Source organism: Lissotriton helveticus, chromosome 5_1, assembly GCF_964261635.1.
Source record: "Lissotriton helveticus chromosome 5_1, aLisHel1.1, whole genome shotgun sequence".
In the NCBI taxonomy this organism is placed as follows: domain Eukaryota; kingdom Metazoa; phylum Chordata; class Amphibia; order Caudata; family Salamandridae; genus Lissotriton; species Lissotriton helveticus.
In genome coordinates, this window is record NC_136065.1 from 1,669,703,125 (window position 1) to 1,669,711,577 (window position 8,453).

Sequence of the window (8,453 nt, forward strand, 5' to 3'; positions counted from 1 at the left end):
TCGAAATCTCACTAGAAGACAGAGCACCAGTCAAGTTTATTTATTCTAAACCCCCGTTGAAAAGACTACACATGATATTAATGTTTATGTGGCAATTGTCAAACTCACCTATCACTGCCAAATTCTAATTCTTATTTTCAATGCACCAAAATTTCTTCTCCTCATGCAGTTTTCAATCTCAGCAATACTGGGAGGGAAAATATACTGGTATATAACAGAGTCCCCAGTTCCTCATTATTATAATATCCCATTCTCCCTTGTATTATACCAAAAATCATTTCCGCACTCACCGTTCTTCCTCTTAAGTAGTGCATTCTCCTGCAGCACGGCCCGATATATCCTGCCGAGGTACCATGTCACATGAACCCTTCCTTAAAAACAGTGACCAACCAATCCATGTCCCTGTTTTAATTAACTTCTAACCAATGAGAAGTGTTCTCTTACAAGTGCATCTATATAGATGCAAGTTCCCTCTCTGGTCCGCTATCTCCTAGGACCAATCATTTTCGCGTATTATTAATCCATTACTGCGCTGCATTTGTCCTGACAGCCAATAAGCTTACTTATGCCTCTTTCACCAAACTTCCCATTACGGATACTTCCTCTCCATCTATTTTAACCCATCATGGATACTGCTACACCTGCATCGGTTCACCTGCATTCGAGCAATCTTACTTTTGATCGCAATATCCACTTCTGCCGTACCTTACTGTTGTAACCGCCGCCACCGCACTAACAAATCCTCCCTTATACTCATTATGATGTCTACCTCTACGAAGTCTTACTTCACTTTATTCACAAATTATTTAATAATCATCTCATTTAAATAGTCAAAATTCACTCTGTTTTGTTATGTATTACTTATCGGTGACCTGTATTTGCTATGTACACATAAAGGCACCCAAAATTCCTGACCTTTTTTCACATATTTTTTTAGGCACTAGTAAAATCACTGTCATGGTTTGTTGATTGTTATTGTGAGATGAGGGTGGATTTTTTTTTAAATTTGCCTATAAAAAGTGTACTCCCTACCCCGATTATCACTTAAATGTGGGGAGATAAAATAATCGAACAAATTTGATATGATGTACATTTTTTTTAAAAAATAAAACAGGCATACCAGGATCTGGTCTTTTTGTTGAATTTACTTTTGTTTTGTGTCTTGGGACTGGTGTGTACTATTATGTCTTTTAGGTTTTTCGCCCGCCTGTGTGAGAACATTGGTGTCGGTATGTTTAATGTGCCACTATTAACAGTCTACCAGTGTTTTTTCACAAGTTTTCGACTTGGTCAGATGCTACGCTGAATGTTGTTATGCATACTGGTCTTTTATCTTTTGATGTCTCACTTTTTTCATAGGTTTCTAGAAGGGCGTCCCTGTGATTATTCCTTGCTCTTTTCTTTGCCCTCGCAATTGTCTTATTAGGGTATTTTCGCACTCTTAGTTTGTCTGCAAGCTCTTTTGCTTGCATGTCGTAAGCCGCCGTTTCTGTGCAGTTCCTCCTCAACCTGAGGAACTGTCCAATGGGGAGGTTTTCTTTGAGGTGGCGCGGATAAAAGCTTTCATATAGAAGGAGGCAGTTTTACTTAAAACTCTTCTGATGAGCATGACTGCTTCTCATGTGCTGGTATAATGGTGAATTCACATCCCCATTAATGACCACCCTCCTATGTTCCTGTATTCTTAGTTTTAACACTCTTTTGGTGCTACCTATATAAATTTTGGAGCATTCGCAATGGAGTGCATATACAACTCCAGTGCTATTACAATTGATAAATTCCTTTATCAGCAAAAAAATATGAGCTAAAGGAATTTATCAATTGTAATAGCACTGGAGTTGAATATGCACTCCACTGCGAATGCTCCAGAAGAAATTTAAGTTTCATGGTTTACAAAGAATCACACCTCATGTCAGAGGCGGGGACTGGGAACTAGTGTTGAGACAGCAAGAAGCGAAGTGGATAAGCAGATGCAGGACGGTTTCACAGGGTCTCAACAGCGACAATGAATTACACTATTTTTTATAAATTAAGTGGACCAGTTGCCCAAACCATGGTTAGCAGTGATAGCCCAGGGTATGGTGATGAAAAAAACAGAATATATTTGCAAGAATTGAAGGGTGCTTGACCATTGGAGCTCAATTGATTAGAATAAATATTCAAGCAAAGATAGTTCAGACAGATTAGAATTCGATGGACAGTCTTCAAGGGTCCGTTATGAGTAAAAAATTGCTCCTTGGGGTTCTTATAATAAGTGAGTCCAGTGAACTTTGATTGTACGTAGAAACAATACAAATTGGATTATCCTCTCCCAGTAGGAACTTAAATGCAACATGGCTCTCAACACCTTATATGAATGACTGATCATATTAAGATCAGATTGGGTGGTGGGAGACATGGATACCTTACATCACTCTGGATTAAGTGGCATTAAGTAGATGATTTATGGGGAAGAGCTGCTTTAGTCATGGATAATTATGACAAGAGAACTGGGAATAAAAGGAACAATCTGCACTACTCTTAAAGTACCATGCGTTATATAGGAACAGAAGGTGCTAAGTCCAGACACGTGATCCCCACACGGGCCTTACGGAAGATAGGCAACCTATCAAACAGGAAAACTGATTTATGAAATTGGACAGCACCCTTCAAAAGTTAAGCACTGTTGCAAAACAATTATCCAAAAAGAACATACATATGAGCAAAAAATTGTTTTCCCAAGCGTACATAGAATACACACAATCTTGTAGCTTTGATTTTCTTTCTTTTATTCAGTTATTATTCTTTATTTTCTTTTTTTGATAGTTGCAAATAGCCGACGCGTTTCGTCCGTTGCCGGACTTCTTCAGGGCTATACAAAAAACATATATTACAAAAAATTAGTGATCACACAATTTTGTCTATACAGAGACACCCTAAACCAGAGAACAATATAACAGAACCAGAATAGATCAAGGGGTCCGGTGACTGATTTGAAAACACATTTACAAACATGGGAAAACATTTACATACCATAAAAAAGGATAATCACAGAAAATAACAGACAAGGAATCTCAGAACCAAAGTGCAATTTTGTGTAGGAAACAAAACATAGTTTTGTCCTCACAGTATATGACATAGAATGACCTGTCTATTTATTTGAAAACTAATATCAGTTGCTAATATAGACCAAAGGTAAACTGACATATTATAATAAAATTCAATCATACACAGCATTAATATAAAAAAGAAGAAAAAAATATCTTCTTCAAAATACCTTAAAACAATCTTTCTGATTTCTTTTTTCTCTTTTTTTCTCACATTAGTCCCGGTCAGGTTTTCCAAGAAATTTCTATTTTTAATCTGTTAACGAAATTATTACAACATATATCAGAGGTATTCCCCTCATAACATGAAACCTAATGAAGATTACCCAGAACCCAATTGTGTCTATCCCACTTCAGATAGATAATCATTATATTTAACCATGGTTTGCAGCCGAAGAAACAAGTCATAAAAAATTTTTTAGAAGTTAGATTTTTCTATGTACTATATACTATGTTTATTAAAGAAAAAGTATATACACTCCCTAATGGAGATCTCTAAAGTCAAATGATATCTGTACTCACTGGAAGGTCATAAACAGGATTACAAATCCTAGTAACAGTCAATGTAGACAAAGGACAAGGGCAGGTCCACTGTCAGTTCTAAGGAAAAATGTCCAGAAAGTATATATATATCGGTTCTTGAACAAGTATATCTAATTTCTAGTTTAGCAATAAACCACAAACACACAAGGTCATTATTATTTGAGTTTTAAAATTAAAGACAACAAACAGCAGTTTTAACAGAAGGAATATGTATTGTTATAAAATATTTACACAGATACATATAGACCCTGACAAATCTAAAGGAAGACAGGCAGATATAGAGCTGTGTTCCGGGCAAAAAGATCCGCCATCTTGAGCAAGAAGTTTTGGTTCCCTACTCGGACCCCAATAATAATATAAAACCAGCACTATCGTCAAGATATTTAGATGGGCTATCTTCAAGTTTCAGCTTCAGTTGCAAAAACATGTAGTTGTAACACAGTAACTCTCTAGACCAAGCTGAAAGATACCAGAGTTTCTCACAAAAACTAACAAAGGGGATTAAAATCGATACAGCGCGCATTACTCACCAAAGAGCTCGGAAGTTCTGGAGCCTCGTATTGTGGCCTTCTGGTTCAGAAAATCAGTCCCAAGACCACAGTATATATAGGCATGTTAATTGGTTAATCAGGGCAATTAGTCCTAAATGAGGATAAATAATTACTGGTAAATTTGGAAAACGGGCGCCGCCATCTTAGAGCGGTAAAGACGAAAAGCCCTCTCAGTCCCAGGCCACGTACCGAATAGGAAGAATAAGCTTCTGAAGGGTATCAGAAGAACACATATCATATTTTAACTTGTGGATAGGCATTAGATATAAATAAAAACCGCCGATGGATGTTAATGAATGAAAGTTAAGGAGAAAACGGGCGCCCCATTGTCGGGCTTACATTCATCTTAGAGCGAACAAATTGCAGCCGCCATCTTAGAATATTTAAAGACTCGTTAGATTCTGTACTAGTAACTATACATACTCGATGAAATCAAAGGATTTATGCATTTCAGTCATTTTAGAGACTTGTAGGTAATGAAGAAACGCAATACCAGTCATCGCCCATTATATACGTAAGTTTTGTTTTTTAACGTATATGTGTAGTAATAAAGGGCAAAGATTTATCAGGTAATAAGAATTCCTCATAATATATATGTAGATTGGCATAGACATGAAGTTTCAAGGTGAATACATGGTCCATTGAAAGAATACATTGTCCTTTATAGCGCGATATGTGCCGTTATCAGCGCCATCTTGGAATAGTCAATATTGGTCGAAAAAGAGGGGGCATGAAAGCCAGTAAGTATATCACATGCAAAACTAGTCATGCCAAATCTATTCCCTAGGTCTGCAACATATACTATAGCTATCCATTGTATAAGGCAAATTTTAGTAAATAAAATATGGTATGTGGAGTATACAATTATATGTTCATCAAATGAGTATTCATGAGATAGATTTTGCAAATTACAAAAGGAACAACGAAAAAGAATCTAATCAGAGTGCTTAGATGGAGAAAAAGCAGACAAACATAGTGTCTGCAAGCCACCTTGTAGTTAGAGAAAAAAAGACCATTATAGAGAGTAGAGATAGCAGACATCATACAAAAACCTATAGAGCCCTATAGGAAAAAGTGAAATTCATTGTTGGTATTAATTCCCAGCTGGACCGCTCTCAATCTGCAAATCCAGCGAGATTCCCTTTGTCTTAAAAGTAAACATCTGTCTCCACCTCTTACATTGCAGGCCACATGATCAATTGCATGAAACGTGATGGCATCATGATCAGGATGGCATTCTGATATATGTTGTGCCACAGGGCTACGAATATCGCGATGTTTTATATCACGAACATGTTCCTGAATTAGTTTTTTAAGGTTCCTAGTGCTACTGCCCACATATATCATTTTGCAGTGACAGATGAGGGCATACACTACATGTGTCGTATTACAGTTAATCATACCCCTTATGGTATATTCTTTGGGGCTATTGTAGCTAAACGTCTTGATTTTATTAAGACCAAATTCGCAGATGGAACAGTTGCCACATGTATAGAAACCATCCGTTTTTCCAGGTAACCATGTGGTGATCGTTTTATTAACCGGTTTGACATAGCTGGGACAGATAATGGATAATTGTTTTGCAACAGTGCTTAACTTTTGAAGGGTGCTGTCCAATTTCATAAATTAGTCATGGATAATAACAACAGTTATTGGTAATATACATGGAGATTAAATAGACTGGCATGATATATGGAGGAAATAAATTTCAGTCATGGTAGAAAAAGATGTTGTTACGGGAATCATAAGGTGTGGTTCGGGAGGATTTGGCAACAGAGTATGTTTATACAGGTTACAGGAACACACACTGATAAGTTAAATACCAGCCAGCTAATATGGGTTACCATAAAGAAATTTACACAATAGCATAGTGGATTATAAATATCTCAATGATGAATATTTTAATTATACATTTTTAAATGTCACAGAGTGTGAACACAAATAATTTCTGGTAGTTTTACCATGTATTTTTATCACGCACCCTTCACAGCAGAGCAGCCTGGTAATACGGGTATGATATGCCGAGGTCAGGAATTTCGGGTGCGTTTATGTGTACATAGCAAATACAGGTCACCGATAAGTAATACATAACAAAACAGAGTGAATTTTGACTATTTGCATGAGACGATTATTAAATAATCCATGAATAAAGTGAAGTAAGAATTTGTGGAGGTAGACATCAAAGCGAGTATAAGGGAGGCTTTGTTAGTGCGGTGGCCGCGGTTACAACAGTAAGTCACTGCAGAAGTGGATATTGCGATCAAAAGTAAGATCGCGCGAATGCGTGGGAACTGATGGAGGTGTAGCAGTATCCATGATGGGTTAAAATAGATCGAGAGGAAGTATCGGTAATGGGAAGTTTGGTGAAAGAGGCATGAGTAAGCTTATTGGCTGTCGAGACAAATGCAGAGCAGTAATAAGTTAATAATACGCGAAAATGATTGGTCCTAGGAGATAGCGGACCGGAGAGGAAACATGAATCTATATAGATGCACTTGTAATATAACACTTCTCATTGGTTAGAAGTTAATTAAAACAGGGACACAGATTGGTTGATCACCGTTTTTAAGGAAGGGTCCAGGTGACATGTTACCTGGGCAGGATTTATCGGGCCGTACCACAGGAGAATGCACTACTTAAGAGAAAGAACGGTGAGTGTGGAGATGATTTTTGGTATAATCCAAGGGAGAATGGGATATTACATTAATGAGGAATTGGGGACTCTGTTATATACCAGTGTATTTCCCCCCCCCCCAGTATTGGTGAGATTGAAAACTGCATGAGGAGAAGAAATTCTGGTGCATCGAAAATAAGAATTAGAATTTGGCAGTGATAGGTGAGTTTGGCAACTGCCACATAAACATTGATACCATGTGTAGTCTTTTCTACAGGGGGTTAGAATAAATAAACTTGACTGGTGCTCTGTCTTTTAGTGAGATTTCGAGAAGAATTCCAAGCCCATTGAATGGGGCAACCCTAACAGAAGAGGGAAAAGGAAAGGAAAGGATAAAAAAGTGTAGCTCGCTATAAGAAGTAAAGTGAGGTGAGTTATTTTTCATTAATGCGTTGGTCTAATGCATCAGAAAGTATTTCTTTAGGTGATATTGACGTCCCTAGCCAGGACTGTCAAGTGGGTAATCGATGTTTTCATTTTTGTTAAAGGAAACAAGCAGTAATGCCCTTTCGCTTATTTTTAGATATTTTTTAAACAAGACTATACCGCATAGGATACCAATAATTAACATCGATGTTAAGCACATAAGGCAGTGGTTCCCAAACTGTGCGCCGTGACGCCCCAGTGCGCTGTTAGAAATTGCCAGGGGCGCCACGCACGTCTTGGGAACGTGGAAAAGATAATGTGCAAAGTGTGTAAATTAACTGAGTGTCTTCTATTAGGGTCGGGGTTTAACAGTGTCTTGTTTATTCCGCTATGTAAAGAGGTCATGCTGCCGTGGATGAGTGTTTTTGAGGGGGCACGCATGGTCCTGTGAATGTCACTACTTAATTTCAGTCTGTCTCTTGGCCCGCAGAAACCGGATGATTAACATTTCCCAGCGAGGAGTGATCACACTGCCTGGGACTCTCCGTGAACTTTGACCAGAGTCAGCTAAGGGCAGAAAGACTATAGGCCCAGGCACGAAAATAAAAGTGCGTCACTAAGTGACATGCTTGCAAATTGTGCAAGGTTTCGCGCAGACAAGATTTACACGTTTTGCAAAGAAATAGAAAACGTAATGAATGAGCATTGCTATGTTTGTTTCAATGACAGACAAATCAACAGTGAAAACCATGGCTCAGACACACTTCAATTGCTGCATGCTCTCAGACACACTTAAATTCCTGCATGCTTCTGCAGCCCGTGACCCTCCTTCCCTGCCTGGCCAAACAACACATAGCTCAAGTGTTGAATAGCTGACGTGGCAAACTAAATTAGAAAAGCATCCTTTGCATTAATCTCATTACATTTTCGATTGGTCAATACAATCTCTACATTTTGTCCTTTTTAGCACAGGGTGGATAGCAACTTTTGTATTCCACTGTTCCAATGTTCCTTATGTGACTGCAAGCACTAAAATATATACATTGCAAGTCTGGCGCAGGTAAAAATTAGAGCCTTTAAAGGTCTGATACAGAGGAGTGTATGGTTGAGAGGGGCAAGGACCAAGGCCATTTTCACATCTTTATTGCTTCATTTTGCTGGGGAGAAAGTAAGTGTCACTCAGTCGTTGAATGTTACTCATAATTGCTCAGAAATTAGGAAAATGTCACACAT

At 38.0% G+C, this 8,453-nt stretch overlaps 1 long non-coding RNA gene across 1 annotated transcript; it reads left to right on the forward strand.

The window, feature by feature from the left end:
- Nucleotides 1-6,863: 6,863 nt before the first annotated feature.
- Nucleotides 6,864-7,844, forward strand: LOC144753767 (uncharacterized). The gene is made up of 3 exons (XR_013594516.1): nucleotides 6,864-7,016; nucleotides 7,114-7,223; nucleotides 7,711-7,844. It is a non-coding gene; the product is annotated as an uncharacterized LOC144753767 (long non-coding RNA).
- Nucleotides 7,845-8,453: the final 609 nt, after the last annotated feature.